General features: G+C 54.3%; 1 long non-coding RNA gene across 4 annotated transcripts in view; it reads right to left on the bottom strand.

The window, feature by feature from the left end:
- Positions 1-27,254, bottom strand: part of LOC147583361 (uncharacterized) — a 476,502-nt gene that overhangs the window by 432,029 nt on the left and 17,219 nt on the right. For all 4 annotated transcript variants that reach the window (XR_015248140.1, XR_015248142.1, XR_015248139.1 and 1 more), the window contains one exon: positions 24,701-24,894. This is a non-coding gene — a long non-coding RNA (uncharacterized LOC147583361). The remainder of the gene's footprint in view (positions 1-24,700; positions 24,895-27,254) is intronic.

Raw genomic sequence — 27,254 nt, 5'->3', positions numbered from 1 at the left:
GACAGAGTCCCCTTGTCCCGTATTTGCGCAGATTTTCATGGAGCGCTAGGGTATGCAGTGAAGGCACTCACTCACCCCGACACCACCCCTCCACTCACGCACGGACTTGAATTCCAGTGGCAGGTAGGCAGCGGGACACAGCGAGGAGTCTGGCTGGCTTCCCCAAGAAGGACAGAGACGACCACATCATTGGTGAAGGGGTTCCCGTCAAACAGAATCTTGACGGTCCCTCTTCAGTGACCAGGTCTCTCGTAGGCGGGACTGCCAACTCACAGGTGGACAACGTATAGAACCACCCTCTGGACATCCAGGAGCAGGAGGCATAGAGGCCGGGTCCCACAGGCCTGTCCTGAGACATCAGTGGGAGGAACACCCCATGGTGATTGTTCTGGCTACTTTTGTATCCCCAGGGCCATCTCCTCCATCCTGGGCACCTGGCTGGATCACTACCCCGAGGAATTTTTCCGGCCTCCAGACTTCACCAGCTTGAAGCTGCTGCGGGCGTATGTAAGGGTCCACATGCCGGGCTCCGAGCTGCAGCGCCGCGCCCGCCTTCTCTACTCATGGCGGAAACACCGTGAGCCCAATGAGCCAGAGTCTCCGGGCGAGGAGGACTCTGGGTGGGAGATGTGGGCATGTGGAGGGGACGGGCTATGCCACGGAGAACACGTGTCCTGAGACTGCAGGTGGGCCAGGCGTAGGGACTAGTCTCAGATCACTGTTCCATTAGCCTGCCGTCTGGGAGATTTCCTCCTGGTGGGTTCTTTGACTCAGATGACAATGTGTGCGGGAGAGGTTTCCTGCCATGGAATGGCAATCACGGTCATGACACTTTCTATTCTTGAAGCTTTGGCAGCAGCTCTAGAGCCCCGTCCAGACGTGCCTGGGGAGCGAGCCCCCGCTATCTCTGTGGTGCCCACTGCAGCCTCGCGGCCCACGCTGCCTGAAGCCACCAGTTCTCCTGGAGCTCAGCGTGTACGAGAATCGGAGACCCTCACTGCAGCGTCCCCACCAGGGCAGGAGGTACTCCCAGCTCTGGCTGACAGTCAGGAGCTGGAAGAGCCACCTGCCCCTTTGGTGGCCCCAGAGCATGAGCAGCCCCCAGCCCCAGCCGGCGGGGTCACGGAAGGGCTGGAGCAACCACCTCCTGCAGCTGAGCAACCAGCCTCAGCTCCCCAACAGCGGCTCATGTCGGCTGCAGCTCCAAAGGATGATTTCCCTGACCTTGTCATTGTGTTCTTTGTCATTTTATTATTGGGTATAGAGGTATTTAGTATACTTATGTACTACTGGTTTTTTAATTAAAACATAAATTAAATTTCAAAAAATTTACTCTGATCCTGTGAAATTACAACTTCAAGTATCAGTACGTACATTCGCAGGATTTTACACCCGTGACCACTATGTACTCCTAGAACATTTCCATCACAGAGACACGTGCACTACTAATCACCCACGGCTCATTCCTTCACCCCAGTCTCTGCAACCAGCGATCTCGGTTTCTGCTGCTTTAGCTCCTCTGGGATTTCCATGTGTGTGCAAACACACAACATGGCCTGTTGTGTCTGGCTACATGACAGGAGACTGATTAATAATTGCTTAAATATTCAATGGCACTAATATCTTTTATGACAGAGGAATAGTCCTCAAAGAACAAAGATTAGGTGAAGCCCCCACTTGAAATATCTTCATTAGCTGGCATGGGGACCCTCTGAGGTTTGACACAAGAGCAGAAGCCAGAAGACAAATGTCTGGACTAGAGCGAATACCTTGAAAATCTTTCATTTTCCTCGACTGGCCATGGTGATATTGGTCTAACGTGCGTATTATAAAACTACCCAAATGAAACCGTCAATATGCCATTTACGCTAATCTATTAGGCAGTAAAGTATAAAGCTCTGGAAAGGTTTCTACAGGTGACACGTATTCAGTAAAATGAAGATTTAAATAATGAGGACAGGCACCAAGGTGGCTCAATGGGCGAGTTTCCGAGTCGAATTTGGCTCAGGTCACAATCTCTTGGTTCTTGAGATCAAGTCCCAAGTCAGGCTCTGCAATGACAGCTTGAAGCCCTCCCTGGTCAGGATTCCCCTTCTTGCTCTTTCCAAAAAACTAAATAGGAAACAACAAATACATACGGTAAAAAAAAAACCCGTATATTCTTTGAAAAAATAATGGCCCCCAAGACATGGTGTCATCTTCACACTCCTTTGGCTTTGAGTGCAGCAGGTGACTGTGTTTGTGTTCACGAGTAGTGTGACAGGTTGGGCATCCATCCAGGACTATGGTCTTGTACTATGGGATGTCGCCACAGTGGACAGGCAGAGTCCTGTCCCCTTCTGCATTCTCAGGGGCCACACATCATCCTTTACTCTGCGTCTCCAGAAGCTGAATGACTGGGCCAATTCCAATATTTTGTCTCTCATCACTGTACACAAGGGCACATGTGTACCAAACTCTCTGTAGGCGTGTACACCAAGCACAACTTTGGGGACATAATTTATAGGCATTTTTCGGGGGCTGCCTCCAGTTTACAATATCTACAGACTCTTTATTCCGTTGGGGTCTTATGTGAAAAGCAGGGACCCCTGGGACTAGGTGGATCCCTGAAGAATCAGGAGGACAAGCCAGCACTGAGGCCATCAGGGTACCTAGGAGTGACCCATGGGGAAGGAAAGAAACCACACTCCCTCATTCTGACCTCCTGCACAGCATCCCTGCCCCATGCCCTGGAACACACTCATTCAGGCCCCATCCCATGACAAACCCCAGCTGCCTGTGCACCTCCTGTTCCATAGCTCTGCTTCTCAGTAGTGCAGCCAGTCCTTGCTTTCAGGCCAGGGGAGGATGCAGGCTGGACCACTGCTGTCTGCTTGCTGGTCCTCCTCCCAGGCTGGGTCGCTTACTCTCAGGAAAGTACCTCTAAGTGCAGATCAGGTCAATGAGTTAAAGACCAGGACCTGAATGTCTTCGTCCTGACGACTGAGTGGCAACAGCAAGAACCACTTGAACCTCGGCAAGCCAGAGAGTCCTTTACACAGCACATCAGGAGCTCAAGGAGACTGCAGGATGGAGACTCAGTCAAGGCTTTTGATAGCGAGTCAAGCCGCTCAACCCTTCAGGCTCCTCAAGCAGTGACGCCCGGCACCTGCCAGCCCCATCTTTGGGGAGCAGTGTCCCTGTCATGAGCAGCCACACAGCACCCTCTGGTGACCGACCACAAGGCACACAGGAATACTGCAGGGCTCCCTGATCTCCCAGCAAAGAAAGTGCCATTCCAACCGACACATCCTCAGACGATTCCAGACAGATCACACACAACTCTGTAAAATCCAATGTTTTTGAGGTGCCTTTCAGGAAGTCTATGAAAAACATAGGTCTCTTCCCAACTGCAGTATTCTGAGACGAATTCACTGAGTGGTGGAGTCAGGCACTGGGTTCCAGGACAGAAAAGGGAGACAAGGTGGCTCCCTCCCAAGATGCACAGGGCGTGTTGTGGCAATGTGTTGGGAAGCATATATTTATGTCCCAGCTCTCTGGGTCTGGTTTAAAGAAAACATATATCCAAACAAACCATGTTTATGGACTTGTTGGATTGTATCAACCACAAAACATTTCAGAAAATTTGCACACTCTCACTCCATATATCTGCTTACTCTCATCTAAATTCGATCGCATCATCTTATGTTCCCAGGTACTTTTTCACTCATTGGGAGTGCATGATATGCTCCAGAGAGACCGCAGTGACTCCACAACCTTACTGGTAGACCTGATAAATGAATTCGGTCATGTTAAGATATGTATGTGGTTGTACATAATGTGCTTCAATTCTATACACGAAACACAAAGTCTCAGAGAGAGAAATTAAGAAAATAATTTAAAATCACTCCAAGAGAAGAAAAAGCTTCAGAGGAAATTTCGCCTACAAACACCTGGGTGGCACAGTCAGTGAAGCATCTGACTTTGGCTAAGGTCGTGATCTCATGATGTTGTTTTGAGCCCTGTGTGGGGCTCTGTGCTGACAACTCAGAGTCTGGAGCCTACTTTAGATTCTGTGTCTCCTTTCTCTCAGTTCTTCCCAACTCATAGGCGCTCTCTCTGTCTCTCCCTGTGTGTGTGTGTGTGTGTGTGTGTGTGTGTGTGTGTGTGTGTTTCCATGTATCTCTCTCTGTCAAGGAAAAACATAGAAAACTTAAAAAAGAAAAGAATGACTTTAACCATGAAGGAGAAAGACCTCTTTCCTGAAAATGAGAAATCAGTGGAGAAAGAGTTTGAAAAGACAGAAATAAGCAGAAAGACATTCTATGCTAGGGGATCCCAAGAATTAAGATTCTCAAAATGTCCACACTACTTCGGGCTCTGGGCTGATGGCTCAGAGCCTGGAGCCTGTTTCCGATTCTGTGTCTCCCTCTCTCTCTGCCCCTCCCCCGTTCATGCTCTGTCTCTCTCTGTCCCAAAAATAAATAAAAACGTTGAAAAAAAAAATTAAAAAGGGGCGCCTGGGTGGCGCAGTCGGTTAAGCGGCCGACTTCAGCCAGGTCACGATCTCGCGGTCCGTGAGTTCGAGCCCCGCGTCGGGCTCTGGGCTGATGGCTCAGAGCCTGGAGCCTGTTTCCGATTCTGTGTCTCCCTCTCTCTCTGCCCCTCCCCCGTTCATGCTCTGTCTCTCTCTGTCCCAAAAATAAATAAAAACTTTGAAAAAAAAATGTCCACACTACTTAAGCATCTACACATTTCCTACGTGCAATCCCTATGAAAGTGGAAGCACATTCCCAAAAATAGAAAAATCCTTCAAGGTGGACAGAACCACAAAAGCCTCTGAATACCAAAGTCAGTTTTAGAAGGAGAAACACAGCTGGAAGCATCATGCTTTCTGATTTGAAACTAGATCTCAAAGGGGCGCCTGGGTGGCGCAGTCGGTTGAGCGTCCGACTTCAGCCAGGTCACGATCTCGCGGTCCGCGAGTTCGAGCCCCGCGTCGGGCTCTGGGCTGATGGCTCGGAGCCTGGAGCCTGTTTCCGATTCTGTGTCTCCCTCTCTCTCTGCCCCTCCCCCGTTCATGCTCTGTCTCTCTCTGTCCCAAAAATAAATAAACGTTGAAAAAAAAAAAATTTAAAAAAAAAAAAAAAAAAAAGAAACTAGATCTCAAAACTACAATAACACAAGCTGTACACTATTCGGCTAATAGCAGACACACAGGTCACTGGAACAGAACTGAAGGCCCAGGAAGAAACCCACACATATGTAACCAATTATTTCACAACCAAAGAAGCAAGAATACAACCTGAGGCAAAGGCAGTCTCCTCAATAGGTGGTGCCCAGAATCACTGGGCACACAAAAACAACAGGCGCAGAAAAACAACCTGACACCTATTTAACTTCACACACAGAAACGAAGTTGAAATGTATTACAGACTTGATACCTGAAACCACAAAGGACCTGGATAAGACCTTGGACAGGAGGTGTGGGAAATCGCACAACGATGTCCTGAGTTGGGAGATTATAGGGAACGCTTGGCAGAGCAATCAGTGCTCTCTGGCCTTCCTGCAAACAGCCAGCAGCAGCTCACTTACCTAGTTGGTGTGTATCTGGGGAGCAGGCGAGACCTGGCGGATCGAGTGCATGTGTACTTTTTCACTTATTGGGAGTGCATGATATGCTCTAGAGAGACCGCAGTGACTCCACAACCTTACTGGTAGACCTGATAAATGAATTCAGTCATGTTAAGATATGTATGTGGTTGTACATAATGTGCTTCAATTCTATACACGACACACAAAGTCTCAGAGAGAGAAATTAAGAAAATAATTTAAAATCACTCCAAGAGAAGAAAAAGCTTCAGAGGAAATTTAGCCTACAAACACCTGGGTGACACAGTCAGTGAAGCATCTGACTTTGGCTAAGGTCGTGATCTCATGATGTTGTTTTGAGCCCTGTGTGGGGCTCTGTGCTGACAACTCAGAGTCTGGAGCCTACTTTAGATTCTGTGTCTCCTTTCTCTCAGTTCGTCCCCACTCATATGCACTCGCTCTCTCTCTCTCTCTCTCTGTTTCTCTGTTTGTGTGTGTGTGTGTGTGTGTGTATGTGTGTGTTTCCATGTATCTCTCTCAAGAAAAAACATAGAAAACTTAAAAAAGAAAAGAATGACTTTAACCATGAAGGAGTGAGACCTCTTTCCTGAAAAGAAGAAATCACTGGAGAAAGAATTTGAAAAGAGAAATAAGCAGAAAGACATTCTATGCTCGTGGATCCCAAGAATTAAGATTATCAAAATGTCCACACTACTCAAAGCCATCTACACATTCCCTAGGTGCAATCCCTATCAAAGCTTAAGCACGTTCCCAAAAATAGAATAATCCTTCAAGGTGGACAGAACCACAAAAGGCTCTGAATACCAAAGTCATTGTGAGAAGGAAGAAAACAGCTGGAAGCACCATGCTTTCTGATTGGAAACTAGATATCAAAGCTACAATAACCCAAGCAGTACAGTATTGGGGTAAATGCAGAGACAGAGGTCACTGGACCAGAACTGAAGGTCCAGGAAGAAACCCACACATACGTAACCAATTATTTCACAACAAAAGAACCAAGAATATAACCTGAGGCAAAGGCAGTCTCCTCAATAGGTGGTGCCCAGAAACACTGGGCATACAAAAACAACAGGCGCGGAAAAACAACCTGACACCCATTTAGCATCACACACAGAAACGAAGTTAAAATGTATTACACACTTGAGACCTGAAACCAGAAAGTCCTGGATAAGACCTTGGGCAGGAGGTGTGGGAAATCGCACAACGATGTCCTGAGTTGGGAGATTATAGGGAAGGCTTGGCAGAGCAGATCACTGCTCTCTGGCCTTCCTGCAAACAGCCAGCAGCAGCTCACTTACCTAGTTGGTGTGTATCTGGGGGGCAGGCGAGACTTGGCTGATCTAGTGCGTGTGTATCTAGGGGTTGGGTTCGGCACGGGCTCACCAAGTCCTTGGACCGTGTTGTCGCGTGGAATATTTTATCCTGTCTCGATGTGGTTCGTACCATGTCTTCAATACGTTCTTTCTAGCATGTGGCCCGCTGATGTGTTGTACATCGTTTGTAGGCTTAATGAATGCGGGATCCTGAGAGCAGCTCGCGGAGACATCCCTTAAACCCCTCTCGCCTCTTGACTTGTGTGGAGTCTGAAGCAATCCTTTCTGCTGTCCTTGGCTTTGCTGGACAAAGCCAAATGCCAAACCCACGAGAATGTTTGGATCTCAGTCTTGACTTGAGTTTTGGGATTTGACACCAGAAGCCAAAGCCACAAAGGAAAACTAAACAAGTGGGACTACATGAAACTAAAAAAACAAGTTCTGCACAGCAACAGTATCTTTTCAGAATGGGAAGGCAACATAGTGAATGGGCGAAAATACTTGCAAACTACGTACATGGTCAAGGGTTAAAACACAAAAGAAATCAAGATCTCCTACAGCGCAACAATGCAAAAGCAAAGAGCAATGACGGACCTGGCAGAGTCCTGAAGAGGCATTCTTCCAATGAAGACATACAGATGGCCACCACATACATGAAGAGAAGTTCCAAGTCACTCCACATTCGGGAAATGAAAGTCCAAAGCCAAAGAGATATCACCTGAAACCTGTCTGAACGGTCTTATCAAAAAGACAAGAAAACACAAGTGTCGGGTACAATATGGAAGAAAGCGAATCATTGTGCCCTCTTGGTGACATTGGAACTTGGTGCAGGGGCAGTCGCAAACAATCTAAAGTTTCCTACACAGTTCAGAGGAGAACATCCATATCATCCAGCAACTTCCCTCAATTACCCCCCTAGGTACAACTCGGAACACATGAAATCACTAACTCCCAAAAATGACTTCACACCTGTTATCATGCCACAGTGTTTATAATAGCCTGGAGGGCATTATGCCTAGTGAAAGAACTCACACAGAAAAAAACACATATAAATGCTCGCACATATATAGGAAATCTGAAACAAAAACTAAGAAAACAAAAAACAAAAATCCTCATAACAGAAGGAAACAAGCCCATCAATACATAAAGATGATTGCAAAGGTGGGGGGGGGGCAGGAGGAGGGAAATAGGGTAAAGGTCAAAAGACATCACCGAATAAAAAAAGACCATGTCAACAGGGAAAGGGAGAGTAAAGGTGACTCAATATCTCAAATTCTAGTTTCCTCTTTTTCAGAGACCTTAGTTCAGTCCCTTCCATTCACTAGACCTACTAGAATAATAAGGAATTATCAGGACTTGACAGTGTTTGCATGATGTGTTCTTTACTTACGATTTCGTATCCAAAAGAACACAGTGTTGAGATTACTAGGTAACTTAGATTTTCCATTACTTTTATGGTTTCTTGAAGTACCGTGATGTCACAAAAAACTCCTTAGATCTAAGTGGACACTTTCATTACTCTAAACGTATGTACATACCTCTAAAATAGTACAATAAAGGTAAGGTGCATTGTCCATTGCACAAGAGTGATTGTTTTACTCCTTGTTGTAGTGAGCTTTGGTGATGAAAACGTTCCGGTTATCGAGCTCCTTATCAAATTCCATGCCATGGATTAGGCAGAATATAGTAATCGCGGTAATCAAGAAAATAATGACCTTCAAGATAATCTTAATCTTCTCAATTGCTGACAGAGACAACTAACCCCCCGAGGACAAAACAGACTGTTAGGAGCCTGACCTGCTCCAAGTGGCCTACACCACACCATCTTCCTGAAAACATAAAGCACCAGTCAGCTCCATATGGAAGTGTGGGAAAGCCTCTGCTCTTAGGCCTTTGCTTTCAGTGAGGTCACAGTGCTGCCTTCAGGATGTTTTCAGCCTTTGAGACAGGATTGGAACTCTCTCGTGCAATGAGATATTCCCATGCAACAAAACGCATTCCTTGCCAAGAACTGGGTCCCTGACGCGGTCCGGACTCCACACGGGCCACAGCACCACACTCACGCACACACACTCCCCCCAACAACCGGGGAGAGGTACAACCCATGCAATGAAAGACCGTTTGCTCAAGACCTCATTTCCCAAGGAGGCTGAGAGAGGAGCACTGCCTGCTCCAGTACACACGCACTGGTTTCTAGGGACCCGGTGGGCTCCCAGTCACTTCTCCCTCGTGCTGCCTGGTGAGTCCCTGAGGAGACGCGATTGCCAAGGACTGAAACCCTTGAAACACGGAACGAATGCAAGACAGGAGGCGCTCCACGGAAACGGGAAGCACCACGCCCCACGGAGAGGAAGAACAAAACCCACCAGTCTGCCTTGGACAAGGAGCTTTTCCATCCACCTTCGTCGCCAGAGTGCGAAGAAGACGTTCCCACCCAACGTGTCCCAAAGAGATGACTTTGGACTCCATCCACAACACCCAGTTCTCTTCAGCACACATCTCCCATTAGGAAAGAGTCTGGACCACCCTCGAAAACACACAAGCGCCACTGATTCCTGGCTCCCGGGCTCCCACTTCATTGATGGAATGCACATTGCCTTCAGAGATGAAGAGCTCAACAGGGAGTTGCACTTGCCCTCATCCAGACTCCTACCCCCTAGTCCCATTGACTCCCACGAGAGAGGACCCCCTTTCGCCACAAGCGGGGTGAGATCTCCCCCTCCCCATCAGAGGGTGCAACTCTGCCACCAGGGGCGGGGCGGGGCGCGGCGCGGCGGGCTGGGCAGGGCAGGAGAGCAGGTGCGGAGGGGGGAGGCAGGAGGCCTGTGTTCACCTGCTGCTTCCACTCTCAATCCCTTCAACACCGTCCCCTGCTGGCCTCCAGCAACTCAGGCCCACCACCCTGACTCTCCCTGGAATGTTTCTCTGGAGTCTCAGGTCCCTTGTACTTCATTTTCACAGGCAGGAATGATTCCTCCTGCTCATGGCTGCCACTTCCCTGGCCCTGCCTTGACACTTGCCCACAGCCGCCGGTCCACGCTTTCCTTCCTTCCTTCCTCCCTTCGTTCCTCCCTTCGTTCCTTCCCACCTCCACCCGCCAAACACCAACCCAGTCAGACCTCCATGGGCACTCAGGGCACCCCCCCTCTCGACCTGAGCCACTCACCACCGCCTGAGCCTAACCCCCTACTCGATCTGGGGCCCTCCTCTTCCAGGGAACCAGGGTCCAACCCAGAAAGCCCACTCCTGAGGCGTCCAGACCGCAGCCGCAAAGGAGCCCAAGAAGAAGCCCGGAGCCCCAGGGCGGGGGGAGGGTTCTCATGGGAGGGGAAGACAGAGAGGGGCAGAGGGGAAGGCCACGTGCGACCTCGTCGCTAGGGACCTTACCTTGGCAGCACCGCGACTGAGGCAGGTCCTGGAGGGAGGCTGTGTGTCTCAGCTGCTCCACCATTAGGCTTCTCCCAGATGGACTTTCAAGGGCGCCGGGGGGGCATCGCATCGCGCTCTGCCCCAGCCAGTGCTGGCACTCCACCAGCGCGGCCAAAGACCGAGGCGCCCGGGAAGCGCGTCCCGCGCCCTGGCCTCTGGCTCCAGGAGCAGCAGGAGCAGCAGGGCCGCCACCCTCCGAGGCTGGAGGCTCATGGCTCCCAGTCTTCTCCACGCGGGGCCCCGCCTGCGCTCCCGCCAGCGCTCCCGCGAGCGCTACCGCTACCCCTACCGCCAAAGCCATGGCTGCCGGGTCGCAGGCGCCAGGCAGCAGCATGTCCCAGGTCGGGGGCTGAGGTGGGCGTCCGTCCCTGGCTGGCCCAGACACTTGGGGGCTTGGGGCGGCAGGCGGGCTGGGAGCCAACTCACGGCACGGCTGCAGCCTCAGCTGTGTCCCTCACCGGGCTCCGGCCCTGGCCCACGCGCATGCGCGCGCTCGAGCGCGCGCTCCCGCACACCTGCTTGGGCCCAATATCCAAGCCGCCCCATCCCCCACCCCACCCCCACCCCCACCCCCCCACAGGGGGCACAGCTCCTGGGCACCAGGGTCTGCACCACCGCACCTCCCTGTGCCCACCAGATGCTCTGACCGACTGCCCGCCAGCCTGACAGCCGCGAGCCAGGCAGAGGGCTCCAGACACCAGGCCAGTGGGACAGGGACCGGCAGGTGTCTCCTCCCAAGGTGGACACCTCCCTGTCACCCCTCAAGAGACCCAGGAACCTTTTGCATTGCTGGTTTCCCAGGGACGTGGCTGCACGTGAACCCAGTGATCCCTCTTGCATCCTAGGCCTCTGTGTTTCTTCTTCACTCTGCCTCCCATTCCCGCCAACCGTGGCCATCTACAGCCGTGCACCCTCCTCGCTCGTCACCCGTGACCGCAAGGGCAGCCCTAAGGGACAGGGAGACACGCTGGGCACACGAGACTCCTTCCACCTCCCTTCTCCATGAAAGGCCGGTGCTTTTCAGCTCTGCATGCCCTTCCCATGGCCCTACCTGGACCGCACCACCAGCGGTCCCACCCCTAAGTCCACCCTGCCACCGCTGACTGTGGCACGTCCTTCAACTCTGTGGAACCGCCTGTCCACCTCCACTACCTCCCAACCCCCGTGTTTTCTTCACAGTGTGCCTCAGATCCCAACTCCTCCGTGCCATTTTTCTTTTCTTGGGTTTCCATTGCTTTTCAACGTTTCTTTCTTTTGGTGAGAGAGAGAGGGAGAGAGAGAGAGAGAGAGGCCATCACCCATGCGATTGTGCAGCAAGCATCGACTGAACGTGCAAGGCGTACCAGACCCTGCTCTGGAGGGCCAGTGTGCAGAGGTGGGCAAGGAAACGTATGCCTGAGGATTCAAGGGGAGCCACAGGACTACCGTCCAGGGTGAGGAGGAGTAGAGAGACCAAGCAGTCAAGGCTTTCTACGAAACGAGCATCGAGGGCACGAACCTACGCAGCCCTGGAAGGAGAGCAGGGGGTCACGGCCAGATGGATCATCGAAGGCCAGTCCCAATGGGCAGCCTTCATCACGTGTCCTCACCTGAGGACTTGCAAAGAGGCACGCCCAGACTGGACCTGGTAGAAACAGGACTTACAGCAAAAGCACAAGACTGCTCTGTGGACTTCATGGTCATGGGAAGGACACCATCCCACAAGCCCCACCAAGGGACTCTGGACTCTGGGGACTTGGCCTTACTGTGTACCATCAGGACCTGTCAGGACTCTTTCAAGTGCACAAGGGAAGAGCAAACTAAGCCACAAACCTAGGAGAACAGAGATGCAAAACCTTTCTCCCCCCAGGGGCAACGTCAATGATCGCATGCTATACAAATGCAAATGACCTCTGCTAGCATTAGAAAGGTCACCAGTTTTCGGCCTCTTTATCAGTCTCATACCACAAGTGCACCAGGGTTCCATTGGCTCCACAGGGACCATTTGCCTGCATTCTCCGTGGGAGCAGCTTCCTATCCTACCAGAACCCTCGCGTGTGTCTCCCTGTCATGGCACGTACTGATACATACGAGAATGACGTTTCCCTTTCATTTTGAACTTTGTGCTGATGCCTCCCTCCTGGCTCCGCGTCTCCACCCAGAAGACCGTTTGGCTCAGTTTACATGGTGTGTGTGTGTGTGTGTGTGTGTGTGTGTGTGTGTGTGCATATACGTATATATACACATACACGAATACGTGTACGTATATGTAGACACGTATGCGTATGTACACAGGTATCCCTATGGACACACAGGTAGCTAGATGTATATATAAATGTAGCTGTTTTTTCTTTTGAAAATACACACTGAAAACTCTGTGGGCCGCTTGGATGACTCAGCTGGGTAATGGTCCGACTTCGGGTCACGTCAGGCTCTCAGGGTTCCTGAGCTGAGTCACGCCTAGTGCTCCGTGCTGACAGCTCAGAGCCTGGAACCTGATTCCCTTCTGGGTTTCCTCTCTCTCTCCCTGCCCCTCCCTCGCTTGTGCTCTCTCTGTCTCTCTCGCTTTCTCTCAGAGGTGAACGTTAAAAAAGAAACCAAAGCATGTGGCTCTGGATCTCGCCTCACGTCACGATCTCACAGTTTGTGAGGCTGAGCCTCCACAAGGAGCCCCACCTCAAGATGGGCGCCAACGATGCGGAGCCCGCTGGCCCTCCTCTCTCTCTCCCTCCCTGTCTGCCCTATCCCTGCTCACAGGCACACGTGCATGCGTCCACTCTCTCTCTGCCTCTCAGAATGAATGAAAGAAACAGAGAACCTCAAATGAGAACACTAAAGGAACACCGTCGAGTTCATGACTACAGCGAATGAATGGCTGTGCCCGTGGCCAGCACCTGCCCTGGGGAACGTTCTATTTCCTATTTGTTCATGTGTCTTCACTCTGGAGACACAGGGAGCCAGAGAGCAAGCCGGCAAGCCGGTGACCGCCAGTGGGGGAGGGGCAGAGAAGCAGAGACAGACACACGCAGAATCTGAAAACAGGCTCCAGGGCCTGAGCTGTGGGCACAGAGCCCAGCGCAGGGCTGGAACTCAGGAACCGCGAGGGCGTGACCTGAGCCCAAGTCGGAAGCTCAACCCACTGAACCACCCAGGCGCCCGGGGAAGGTTCCATTCAGGAGTCCACTCTACCCATCCCCGCCCATTTGCGCAAGGTCAGAGCCCTTACGACACATACCACCAGGAAGGATGCTCTACAACTGTCCACAACCTGCCCTCTGTCTACCAAAGAGGCTGCCCTGACGATACCTAGCAAACAGGGCGCTCCGATCAAAAGGCCCATGGATAAAGGTCATGCCTGCCTCCCCTCAGGGCCTGGTGACTCCCCAGGTTCCCCTTGCGGCGCACTCTGTCCCACTGGAAACGTCGTGGCTTTGGGTTCCAAGGTGCCCTGCAGCTGAGCACAGGCCACCGGGAACGACCTCACCGCAGCTACCTACCAGGAGACAGCTTCGCACCCTTCACCCTTCCTGCAGGCCCTGTGCTCAGGGTCTGGGACCAGCCAGGGCGCGGGTCACAAGCAGAGAACGTTAGCATTTGAGAACGCAGAAACGGCCTCGGTGTTCCCTACTCGGGGACCACGTTCACCACCTGGGCGCCTGCGACACTGGCAACTGGCACACAGGGCGACGGGGAGTGTGGACCGCATGAAATGAGGGCCCTCGGCCGCTTCTCCTGCAATTCAGAGGGGGAACTCGCAAAGGTCCCCTCAGTCACCAGCTCCCAAGAAGCCTCCCTGCGGAAGGGATGGTGCCATCAACAGCCTGTTCCTCCTTCCAGCCCTGCCTGGGTTTCAGGGGCACCACAGCACCGGCGGGGGGGGGGGGGCGGGGGGGTGTCCTAGGAAGGTCCCGCTGACCCATGCCCCCCGCTGTGCCGCCACCCTCACTAAGAGCCCCGCATGTCACTCTCCAAAGTGTCTCAGGCTGGATGTGCAATGATAGGGTTCCCCGCAGAGAGCGTGACTCAGGCCCTAGAGCCTATTTTGCTGGATTCCCCGTTTGAGGGCACACGCACGTCTCCAAGCCCACCTCTGCTCGCAGGACAGGCACGCTAGGTGCAAATGCTTTCCCTGCCTCTCGACAGGCAGCAGTGGGAAAGCCAGCGGTGCAGCACGCTCATGTGGAGGCCGACTGCCTGCCTTCATGCCTCGAGTCCTCCCGCTTCACAGCACTGACCCCCGGCACACATTCTTTCACATCTTCCCTTGGAAATACGAACGGGGACGAGAGTCCTTGCCGAGGTACTCTGTGTCGTCTGCATAGATCTCTCAAGTGCTCAGAACAGTGCCTGGAACAGGCTAAGCCCTCTACCAAGGTGGGGTAAGACCAAGGAAAACAAACACGCATAGGCAGTCCCCTCCCTCGTGGCCAGCACCTAGGCAACTGCTGGGGATGGTGAGGCAGGGGAGGGATCCCTTCCTTCCCCCGACGGTGTCCGGCTCCCCCTCCCTCCTCAGGACTTCCCGCTGGCATCAACAAAACCTCCCTGCCTGATTCTGGGTGGAGCCGGCTAGGAACCCAGTGCCTCAGGGAGAGGCCCTCGCACATCTCCCTGGATACTTGCACGGGCTTCAGGTCAACAGACTCTGCCTCCTCACCTATATGGCAACAGGGACTGCACACCCGTGGAGCCGCTTCGGGACTTGCAAAGCATCAAAGGTGTTCGGACCACAACCAAGTTTCGAGGCCACGCACGGCAACCATGTTACCAAGGAAACCTCTCACATGGCGAGCTCATGGATCAATATCCATGCGATGACTTAGGCAGAATCATCACGGTAATCATGAAGGTAACGATACTCAAGGTCCCCATAATCTCCTTCATTCCGGAGAGACACAACTCACCCCTCGGGGACCAAACACACGCTCAGGAGCCTGAGCTGCTCCAAGTGGCCTACACCACACCATCTTCCTGAAAACATAAAGCACCAGTCAGCTCCATATGGAAGTGTGGGAAAGCCTCTGCTCTTAGGCCTTTGCTTTCAGTGAGGTCACAGTGCTGCCTTCAGGATGTTTTCAGCCTTTGAGACAGGATTGGAACTCTCTCGTGCAATGAGATATTCCCATGCAACAAAACGCATTCCTTGCCAAGAACTGGGTCCCTGACGCGGTCCGGACTCCACACGGGCCACAGCACCACACTCACGCACACACACTCCCCCCAACAACCGGGGAGAGGTACAACCCATGCAATGAAAGACCGTTTGCTCAAGACCTCATTTCCCAAGGAGGCTGAGAGAGGAGCACTGCCTGCTCCAGTACACACGCACTGGTTTCTAGGGACCCGGTGGGCTCCCAGTCACTTCTCCCTCGTGCTGCCTGGTGAGTCCCTGAGGAGACGCGATTGCCAAGGACTGAAACTCTTGAAACACGGAACGAATGCAAGACAGGAGGCGCTCCACGGAAACGGGAAGCACCACGCCCCACGGAGAGGAAGAACAAAACCCACCAGTCTGCCTTGGACAAGGAGCTTTTCCATCCACCTTCGTCGCCAGAGTGCGAAGAAGACGTTCCCACCCAACGTGTCCCAAAGAGATGACTTTGGACTCCATCCACAACACCCAGTTCTCTTCAGCACACATCTCCCATCAGGAAAGAGTCTGGACCACCCTCGAAAACACACAAGCGCCACTGATTCCTGGCTCCCTGGCTCCCACTTCATTGATGGAATGCACATTGCCTTCAGAGATGAAGAGCTCAACAGGGAGTTGCACTTGCCCTCATCCAGACTCCTACCCCCTAGTCCCATTGACTCCCACGAGAGAGGACCCCCTTTCGCCACAAGCGGGGTGAGATCTCCCCCTCCCCATCAGAGGGTGCAACTCTGCCACCAGGGGCGGGGCGGGGCGCGGCGCGGCGGGCTGGGCAGGGCAGGAGAGCAGGTGCGGAGGGGGGAGGCAGGAGGCCTGTGTTCACCTGCTGCTTCCACTCTCAATCCCTTCAACACCGTCCCCTGCTGGCCTCCAGCAACTCAGGCCCACCACCCTGACTCTCCCTGGAATGTTTCTCTGGAGTCTCAGGTCCCTTGTACTTCATTTTCACAGGCAGGAATGATTCCTCCTGCTCATGGCTGCCACTTCCCTGGCCCTGCCTTGACACTTTCCCACAGCCGCCGGTCCACGCTTTCCTTCCTTCCTTCCTCCCTTCGTTCCTCCCTTCGTTCCTTCCCACCTCCACCCGCCAAACACCAACCCAGTCAGACCTCTATGGGCACTCAGGGCACCCCCCCCTCGACCTGAGCCACTCACCACCGCCTGAGCCTAACCCCCTACTCGATCTGGGGCCCTCCTCTTCCAGGGAACCAGGGTCCAACCCAGAAAGCCCACTCCTGAGGCGTCCAGACCGCAGCCGCAAAGGAGCCCAAGAAGAAGCCCGGAGCCCCAGGGCGGGGGGAGGGTTCTCATGGGAGGGGAAGACAGAGAGGGGCAGAGGGGAAGGCCACGTGCGACCTCGTCGCTAGGGACCTTACCTTGGCAGCACCGCGACTGAGGCAGGTCCTGGAGGGAGGCTGTGTGTCTCAGCTGCTCCACCATTAGGCTTCTCCCAGATGGACTTTCAAGGGCGCCGGGGGGGCATCGCATCGCGCTCTGCCCCAGCCAGTGCTGGCACTCCACCAGCGCGGCCAAAGACCGAGGCGCCCGGGAAGCGCGTCCCGCGCCCTGGCCTCTGGCTCCAGGAGCAGCAGGAGCAGCAGGGCCGCCACCCTCCGAGGCTGGAGGCTCATGGCTCCCAGTCTTCTCCACGCGGGGCCCCGCCTGCGCTCCCGCCAGCGCTCCCGCGAGCGCTACCGCTACCCCTACCGCCAAAGCCATGGCTGCCGGGTCGCAGGCGCCAGGCAGCAGCATGTCCCAGGTCGGGGGCTGAGGTGGGCGTCCGTCCCTGGCTGGCCCAGACACTTGGGGGCTTGGGGCGGCAGGCGGGCTGGGAGCCAACTCACGGCACGGCTGCAGCCTCAGCTGTGTCCCTCACCGGGCTCCGGCCCTGGCCCACGCGCATGCGCGCGCTCGAGCGCGCGCTCCCGCACACCTGCTTGGGCCCAATATCCAAGCCGCCCCATCCCCCACCCCACCCCCACCCCCACCCCCCCACAGGGGGCACAGCTCCTGGGCACCAGGGTCTGCACCACCGCACCTCCCTGTGCCCACCAGATGCTCTGACCGACTGCCCGCCAGCCTGACAGCCGCGAGCCAGGCAGAGGGCTCCAGACACCAGGCCAGTGGGACAGGGACCGGCAGGTGTCTCCTCCCAAGGTGGACACCTCCCTGTCACCCCTCAAGAGACCCAGGAACCTTTTGCATTGCTGGTTTCCCAGGGACGTGGCTGCACGTGAACCCAGTGATCCCTCTTGCATCCTAGGCCTCTGTGTTTCTTCTTCACTCTGCCTCCCATTCCCGCCAACCGTGGCCATCTACAGCCGTGCACCCTCCTCGCTCGTCACCCGTGACCGCAAGGGCAGCCCTAAGGGACAGGGAGACACGCTGGGCACACGAGACTCCTTCCACCTCCCTTCTCCATGAAAGGCCGGTGCTTTTCAGCTCTGCATGCCCTTCCCATGGCCCTACCTGGACCGCACCACCAGCGGTCCCACCCCTAAGTCCACCCTGCCACCGCTGACTGTGGCACGTCCTTCAACTCTGTGGAACCGCCTGTCCACCTCCACTACCTCCCAACCCCCGTGTTTTCTTCACAGTGTGCCTCAGATCCCAACTCCTCCGTGCCATTTTTCTTTTCTTGGGTTTCCATTGCTTTTCAACGTTTCTTTCTTTTGGTGAGAGAGAGAGGGAGAGAGAGAGAGAGAGAGGCCATCACCCATGCGATTGTGCAGCAAGCATCGACTGAACGTGCAAGGCGTACCAGACCCTGCTCTGGAGGGCCAGTGTGCAGAGGTGGGCAAGGAAACGTATGCCTGAGGATTCAAGGGGAGCCACAGGACTACCGTCCAGGGTGAGGAGGAGTAGAGAGACCAAGCAGTCAAGGCTTTCTACGAAACGAGCATCGAGGGCACGAACCTACGCAGCCCTGGAAGGAGAGCAGGGGGTCACGGCCAGATGGATCATCGAAGGCCAGTCCCAATGGGCAGCCTTCATCACGTGTCCTCACCTGAGGACTTGCAAAGAGGCACGCCCAGACTGGACCTGGTAGAAACAGGACTTACAGCAAAAGCACAAGACTGCTCTGTGGACTTCATGGTCATGGGAAGGACACCATCCCACAAGCCCCACCAAGGGACTCTGGACTCTGGGGACTTGGCCTTACTGTGTACCATCAGGACCTGTCAGGACTCTTTCAAGTGCACAAGGGAAGAGCAAACTAAGCCACAAACCTAGGAGAACAGAGATGCAAAACCTTTCTCCCCCCAGGGGCAACGTCAATGATCGCATGCTATACAAATGCAAATGACCTCTGCTAGCATTAGAAAGGTCACCAGTTTTCGGCCTCTTTATCAGTCTCATACCACAAGTGCACCAGGGTTCCATTGGCTCCACAGGGACCATTTGCCTGCATTCTCCGTGGGAGCAGCTTCCTATCCTACCAGAACCCTCGCGTGTGTCTCCCTGTCATGGCACGTACTGATACATACGAGAATGACGTTTCCCTTTCATTTTGAACTTTGTGCTGATGCCTCCCTCCTGGCTCCGCGTCTCCACCCAGAAGACCGTTTGGCTCAGTTTACATGGTGTGTGTGTGTGTGTGTGTGTGTGTGTGTGTGTGTGTGTGCATATACGTATATATACACATACACGAATACGTGTACGTATCTGTAGACACGTATGCGTATGTACACAGGTATCCCTATGGACACACAGGTAGCTAGATGTATATATAAATGTAGCTGTTTTTTCTTTTGAAAATACACACTGAAAACTCTGTGGGCCGCTTGGATGACTCAGCTGGGTAATGGTCCGACTTCGGGTCACGTCAGGCTCTCAGGGTTCCTGAGCTGAGTCACGCCTAGTGCTCCGTGCTGACAGCTCAGAGCCTGGAACCTGATTCCCTTCTGGGTTTCCTCTCTCTCTCCCTGCCCCTCCCTCGCTTGTGCTCTCTCTGTCTCTCTCGCTTTCTCTCAGAGGTGAACGTTAAAAAAGAAACCAAAGCATGTGGCTCTGGATCTCGCCTCACGTCACGATCTCACAGTTTGTGAGGCTGAGCCTCCACAAGGAGCCCCACCTCAAGATGGGCGCCAACGATGCGGAGCCCGCTGGCCCTCCTCTCTCTCTCCCTCCCTGTCTGCCCTATCCCTGCTCACAGGCACACGTGCATGCGTCCACTCTCTCTCTGCCTCTCAGAATGAATGAAAGAAACAGAGAACCTCAAATGAGAACACTAAAGGAACACCGTCGAGTTCATGACTACAGCGAATGAATGGCTGTGCCCGTGGCCAGCACCTGCCCTGGGGAACGTTCTATTTCCTATTTGTTCATGTGTCTTCACTCTGGAGACACAGGGAGCCAGAGAGCAAGCCGGCAAGCCGGTGACCGCCAGTGGGGGAGGGGCAGAGAAGCAGAGACAGACACACGCAGAATCTGAAAACAGGCTCCAGGGCCTGAGCTGTGGGCACAGAGCCCAGCGCAGGGCTGGAACTCAGGAACCGCGAGGGCGTGACCTGAGCCCAAGTCGGAAGCTCAACCCACTGAACCACCCAGGCGCCCGGGGAAGGTTCCATTCAGGAGTCCACTCTACCCATCCCCGCCCATTTCCGCAAGGTCAGAGCCCTTACGACACATACCACCAGGAAGGATGCTATACAACTGTCCACAACCTGCCCTCTGTCTACCAAAGAGGCTGCCCTGACGATACCTACCAAACAGGGCGCTCTGATCAAAAGGCCCATGGATAAAGGTCATGCCTGCCTACCCTCAGGGCCTGGTGACTCCCCAGGTTCCCCTTGCAGCGCACTCTGTACCACTGGAAACGTCGTGGCTTTGGGTTCCAAGGTGCCCTGCAGGTGAGCACAGGCCAACGGGAACGACCTCACCGCAGCTACCTACCAGGAGACAGCTTCGCACCCTTCACCCTTCCTGCAGGCCCTGTGCTCAGGGTCTGGGACCAGCCAGGGCGCGGGTCACAAGCAGAGAACGTTAGCATTTGAGAACGCAGAAACGGCCTCGGTGTTCCCTACTCGGGGACCACGTTCACCACCTGGGCGCCTGCGACACTGGCAACTGGCACACAGGGCGACGGGGAGTGTGGACCGCATGAAATGAGGGCCCTCGGCCGCTTCTCCTGCAATTCAGAGGGGGAACTCGCAAAGGTCCCCTCAGTCACCAGCTCCCAAGAAGCCTCCCTGCGGAAGGGATGGTGCCATCAACAGCCTGTTCCTCCTTCCAGCCCTGCCTGGGTTTCAGGGGCACCACAGCACCGGCGGGGGGGGGGGGGCGGGGGGGTGTCCTAGGAAGGTCCCGCTGACCCATGCCCCCCGCTGTGCCGCCACCCTCACTAAGAGCCCCGCATGTCACTCTCCAAAGTGTCTCAGGCTGGATGTGCAATGATAGGGTTCCCCGCAGAGAGCGTGACTCAGGCCCTAGAGCCTATTTTGCTGGATTCCCCGTTTGAGGGCACACGCACGTCTCCAAGCCCACCTCTGCTCGCAGGACAGGCACGCTAGGTGCAAATGCTTTCCCTGCCTCTCGACAGGCAGCAGTGGGAAAGCCAGCGGTGCAGCACGCTCATGTGGAGGCCGACTGCCTGCCTTCATGCCTCGAGTCCTCCCGCTTCACAGCAGTGAACCCCGGCACACATTCTTTCACATCTTCCCTTGGAAATACGAACGGGGACGAGAGTCCTTGCCGAGGTACTCTGTGTCGTCTGCATAGATCTCTCAAGTGCTCAGAACAGTGCCTGGAACAGGCTAAGCCCTCTACCAAGGTGGGGTAAGACCAAGGAAAACAAACACGCATAGGCAGTCCCCTCCCTCGTGGCCAGCACCTAGGCAACTGCTGGGGATGGTGAGGCAGGGGAGGGATCCCTTCCTTCCCCCGACGGTGTCCGGCTCCCCCTCCCTCCTCAGGACTTCCCGCTGGCATCAACAAAACCTCCCTGCCTGATTCTGGGTGGAGCCGGCTAGGAACCCAGTGCCTCAGGGAGAGGCCCTCGCACATCTCCCTGGATACTTGCACGGGCTTCAGGTCAACAGACTCTGCCTCCTCACCTATATGGCAACAGGGACTGCACACCCGTGGAGCCGCTTCAGGACTTGCAAAGCATCAAAGGTGTTCGGACCACAACCAAGTTTCGAGGCCACGCACGGCGACTATGTTACCAAGGAAACCTCTCACATGGTGAGCTCATGGATCAATATCCATGCGATGACTTAGGCAGAATCATCACGGTAATCATGAAGGTAACGATACTCAAGGTCCCCATAATCTCCTTCATTCCGGAGAGACACAACTCACCCCTCGGGGACCAAACACACGCTCAGGAGCCTGAGCTGCTCCAAGTGGCCTACACCACACCATCTTCCTGAAAACATAAAGCACCAGTCAGCTCCATATGGAAGTGTGGGAAAGCCTCTGCTCTTAGGCCTTTGCTTTCAGTGAGGTCACAGTGCTGCCTTCAGGATGTTTTCAGCCTTTGAGACAGGATTGGAACTCTCTCGTGCAATGAGATATTCCCATGCAACAAAACGCATTCCTTGCCAAGAACTGGGTCCCTGACGCGGTCCGGACTCCACACGGGCCACAGCACCACACTCACGCACACACACTCCCCCCAACAACCGGGGAGAGGTACAACCCATGCAATGAAAGACCGTTTGCTCAAGACCTCATTTCCCAAGGAGGCTGAGAGAGGAGCACTGCCTGCTCCAGTACACACGCACTGGTTTCTAGGGACCCGGTGGGCTCCCAGTCACTTCTCCCTCGTGCTGCCTGGTGAGTCCCTGAGGAGACGCGATTGCCAAGGACTGAAACTCTTGAAACACGGAACGAATGCAAGACAGGAGGCGCTCCACGGAAACGGGAAGCACCACGCCCCACGGAGAGGAAGAACAAAACCCACCAGTCTGCCTTGGACAAGGAGCTTTTCCATCCACCTTCGTCGCCAGAGTGCGAAGAAGACGTTCCCACCCAACGTGTCCCAAAGAGATGACTTTGGACTCCATCCACAACACCCAGTTCTCTTCAGCACACATCTCCCATTAGGAAAGAGTCTGGACCACCCTCGAAAACACACAAGCGCCACTGATTCCTGGCTCCCGGGCTCCCACTTCATTGATGGAATGCACATTGCCTTCAGAGATGAAGAGCTCAACAGGGAGTTGCACTTGCCCTCATCCAGACTCCTACCCCCTAGTCCCATTGACTCCCACGAGAGAGGACCCCCTTTCGCCACAAGCGGGGTGAGATCTCCCCCTCCCCATCAGAGGGTGCAACTCTGCCACCAGGGGCGGGGCGGGGCGCGGCGCGGCGGGCTGGGCAGGGCAGGAGAGCAGGTGCGGAGGGGGGAGGCAGGAGGCCTGTGTTCACCTGCTGCTTCCACTCTCAATCCCTTCAACACCGTCCCCTGCTGGCCTCCAGCAACTCAGGCCCACCACCCTGACTCTCCCTGGAATGTTTCTCTGGAGTCTCAGGTCCCTTGTACTTCATTTTCACAGGCAGGAATGATTCCTCCTGCTCATGGCTGCCACTTCCCTGGCCCTGCCTTGACACTTGCCCACAGCCGCCGGTCCACGCTTTCCTTCCTTCCTTCCTCCCTTCGTTCCTCCCTTCGTTCCTTCCCACCTCCACCCGCCAAACACCAACCCAGTCAGACCTCCATGGGCACTCAGGGCACCCCCCCTCTCGACCTGAGCCACTCACCACCGCCTGAGCCTAACCCCCTACTCGATCTGGGGCCCTCCTCTTCCAGGGAACCAGGGTCCAACCCAGAAAGCCCACTCCTGAGGCGTCCAGACCGCAGCCGCAAAGGAGCCCAAGAAGAAGCCCGGAGCCCCAGGGCGGGGGGAGGGTTCTCATGGGAGGGGAAGACAGAGAGGGGCAGAGGGGAAGGCCACGTGCGACCTCGTCGCTAGGGACCTTACCTTGGCAGCACCGCGACTGAGGCAGGTCCTGGAGGGAGGCTGTGTGTCTCAGCTGCTCCACCATTAGGCTTCTCCCAGATGGACTTTCAAGGGCGCCGGGGGGGCATCGCATCGCGCTCTGCCCCAGCCAGTGCTGGCACTCCACCAGCGCGGCCAAAGACCGAGGCGCCCGGGAAGCGCGTCCCGCGCCCTGGCCTCTGGCTCCAGGAGCAGCAGGAGCAGCAGGGCCGCCACCCTCCGAGGCTGGAGGCTCATGGCTCCCAGTCTTCTCCACGCGGGGCCCCGCCTGCGCTCCCGCCAGCGCTCCCGCGAGCACTACCGGTACCCCAACCGCCAAAGCCATGGCTGCCGGGTCGCAGGCGCCAGGCAGCAGCATGTCCCAGGTCGGGGGCTGAGGTGGGCGTCCGTCCCTGGCTGGCCCAGACACTTGGGGGCTTGGGGCGGCAGGCGGGCTGGGAGCCAACTCACGGCACGGCTGCAGCCTCAGCTGTGTCCCTCACCGGGCTCCGGCCCTGGCCCACGCGCATGCGCGCCCTCGTGCGCGCGCCCCCGCTCACCTGCTTGGGCCCAGGATCCAAGCCGCCCCATCCCCCCACCTCCACCCCGACCCCCACCGCACCCTCACCTCCCCGCAGGGGGCACAGCTCCTGGGCCCAGGGTTTGCACCCCTGCACCTAGGTGGGCCCTGCAGATGCTCTGACCGCCTGCTGGCCAGCCTGATAGCCAGGAGCCAGGCAGAGGGTTCCAGAGACCAGGCCAGTGGGAAAGGGACTGGCAGGTGTCTCCTCCCCAGCTGGAGACCTCCCTGTCACCCCCAACGAGACCCAGGAAGCTTTTGCAAAGCTGGTTTCCCAGGGAGGTGGCTGTACATGAACCCAGTGCTCCTCAAATAATAATACTCAAATACTCAATAATGCTAAAGTAACACCGTCGAGTTAATTACAAAGCGAATGAATGTCTGTGACCGGGGCCAGCACCCGCCCTGGGGAACGTTCTGTTAATATTTGTTCATGTTTCTTTACTATGGATAGAGTGGGAGTGAGATGGCAGGAGGGCCACCGGATATATATCTGCACCTTCCCTTTACCCACCTCCTCATTTCCCAACTCAAACCACATTCTTTCCCCTGAGGCTAACATCTATATCCAACTCCTGTTTCCATTTTCCCCTCCATCTGCTAAGCTTTTCTGCACCAAGGTCCTCTAGCTTAAGGTCTAAGAGGTTCACACTCCACAAAGAGGCAAGTAAAATACATGAGCTAGGAGGTACTCAAAATGGTTTGCCCAGGTCTGGCACTTAACTCTTACCTGAGGGAACAGTCAGCATCCTGTTCTCAGACATCAATCACCTGAGCCTCTTCACGTATGGTGGGAGTTCAAATGGCAAAGGAAGAGAGGAGGGAAACAAGCAGAGATCGTGTGGTACTTTCAGGAACCTGCAGCATCCAGGTTAGTCGCTGACTAGACTGCCAAGTCTTCATCCCCTCAGAGCCACTGTGCATCTGTTAAGAAATCAACATGCCAGAGGGTCTGCTTAGAGCCAAGTTCACAATCTGTTGATCCAGCCAACACAAAGAGTTAAGGTTCAAGTGGGGGACTTTCCCATGGCCTCCCACAACACTAAGGCACTTCTCCTTTTACAAGTGAATCAACTGATTCAATGAGAGCTTCAGTAATTTCCTCAAAGACTCCCAGCCAAGGCACACAAAGTGGAGATTCTACAACACATGGTCATGTCATCATCTGCTAACATCCATATGTTCATGTCCCCTCAAAATCCATATGTTGGAATCCTGATGCCTGATGTGATGGTATTAGCGGGTGGGCCTCTGGAAGTTGATTAGATCATGAGGTCCTCATGAATGGGATTAGTGCTCTTGTAAAAGAGACGCCACAGAGACCCCTTGCTCCTTCTACCAAGTGAGGACACAGCCCTAAGGTGTTTGGCTATGAATCAAGAAGATGGCCCTCATAGGACTCAACCATGCTGGGGCCTTGATCTTAGACTTCCTGGCCCTCAGAGCCATAAGAAAGAAATTTCTGTGTTCAATTTTGTTAGAGCAGGCCGAACGGACTGAGACACCACCCAAACAGATGTTGACAAGTTTAACTAGATGAGATAAAGAATGCTAATGTGAAATAGAATTACAATAAATACACTGACCTCAATTTCAGGGTTTTTTTTTTTAACGTTTTATTTTTGAGAGAGACAGACAGATGGACAGAGCATGAGCAGGGGAGGGGCAGAGAGAGAGGGAGACACAGAATCTGAAGCATGCTCCAGGCCCAGCACTGTACCCAACTCGGTTGCTCCAACACACAAACCGCAAGATCACCACCTGAGCCAAGGTCAAACACTCAACGGACTGAACCACCTAGGTACCCCATTTACAGTTTGAAAAATATATACATTACATTACACATCTCCACAACTGCTGTGAGGATTTGAGGGTTACCAGGAGCCCTTGTCAAAAGATTTTAATGCCACTTAAAACTCAATGTGACTCTCTTGGCTTATCTTATCTGCATATGACAAGGTCCACAGGAGGGTTCTGATAGAGCCAGTCAGATCACGCCTATAGAACAGAGTGTCCTGAATGTTCAAGTAAGACATAATGGGAAGACATAGGAGGCAAGCCAAAGGCTTCATGACAAAATATACTTACCGCTGAACTCATTCTTTCTTAGTAGTGTACCAACAACCCAGCCCACTTAACGAAAGCAGCTCTAGAATCAATCTTTGGCAACAGGATCGTAGGAGAGTACACCACAAATACCACACAAATGGACAGCAAAATGATCTCGCAGATCTCACGAAGATGCACTACCCCATGAAGCCTATGAAAGGGACAAAGATTCTGGCAGTTCAGCCATAATAATGACCCAATCCATGCTGAAAGGAGAATGGTAGCAAGAAAAAAGACCGAGAGAAGCTAAAAGAGGGCAATGAAGGTAGAGGGTTCGTTACTAGAGCAATTAATTATGTAAATATATATACATATACATACGTATATGTATATGTATATATGTGGAAAAGTAAGACAGTACCTAGAGGCGCAATCAAGACATAGGCAAATCAGACCCCAGAAGTGCTCTGCTGATGACCATAAAATTGCCCAGATGCTTCTAGTGTCTCCAGAATAGTTGTTTGGCTTTGTTTTCAAGACATGGCTTTGTTCCCTCCAAAGGCTGATTTGGATTGCACAAATCTCATCCAAGGTGCAGTCGTGGAGGAACTCAAGGGAAGAATGAGGTGTGCCTGGAACCCTGTTCACCTCCTGCTGTCAACTCTCAGCTGGGCCTAAAGGGGAAGGTGGGATGGTATCCTTTGGACCTGCCCTTGCCTCAATCCTGGAATTCTTGTGCGCCTCCCCCAAGAGGCTATGAGGGGGCACCGTGGTCCTGCTCTCGGAACCCACAGTGTAGAAGCAGGAACCTAGATGTTCAGTGCGTGGAGATTTTGCAGGCAGGTGTCATCCTGAATGCCCAGGGCTTCCTGACTTTTGGTCACCCTTCCCCCAACAGTGGCCTAAAGCCTGTCGTGCCCAGGCCTGCGGGGGAAGGGTCGGGGGGCAGGTGGCCATGAATGCTGAGCTCCCCAGGATCTGATCAAACGGAGAAAAATGAGTGCTTCTCTTGCTGGTGCAAAGTTTTCCCTCATCTTCCCCTCACGCTGACACAGCCTTTCCTGTGTTGGCCTGTGTGAAAGACAATTTCAAGGTGGAGCCAGGCAAACCTGGATGAGCAGAGTACCTGTGCCTGCCCAAATGGAGCTGGTGGCCATGTGCAGATACACCTGTGCTGGCACAGACTGTCTTCTCCCTCAGGCCGCGGTGCCGTTGGCCTGTGCATGTTCTTCCCA

This window comes from Puma concolor, chromosome A2 (genome assembly GCF_028749965.1).
Source record: "Puma concolor isolate L17-30 chromosome A2, mPumCon1.1.hap2, whole genome shotgun sequence".
NCBI classification, from domain to species: Eukaryota; Metazoa; Chordata; class Mammalia; order Carnivora; family Felidae; genus Puma; species Puma concolor.
The sequence above is the reverse complement of the archived record's forward strand: the minus strand, read 5'-3'. Positions and strand labels throughout refer to the sequence as shown.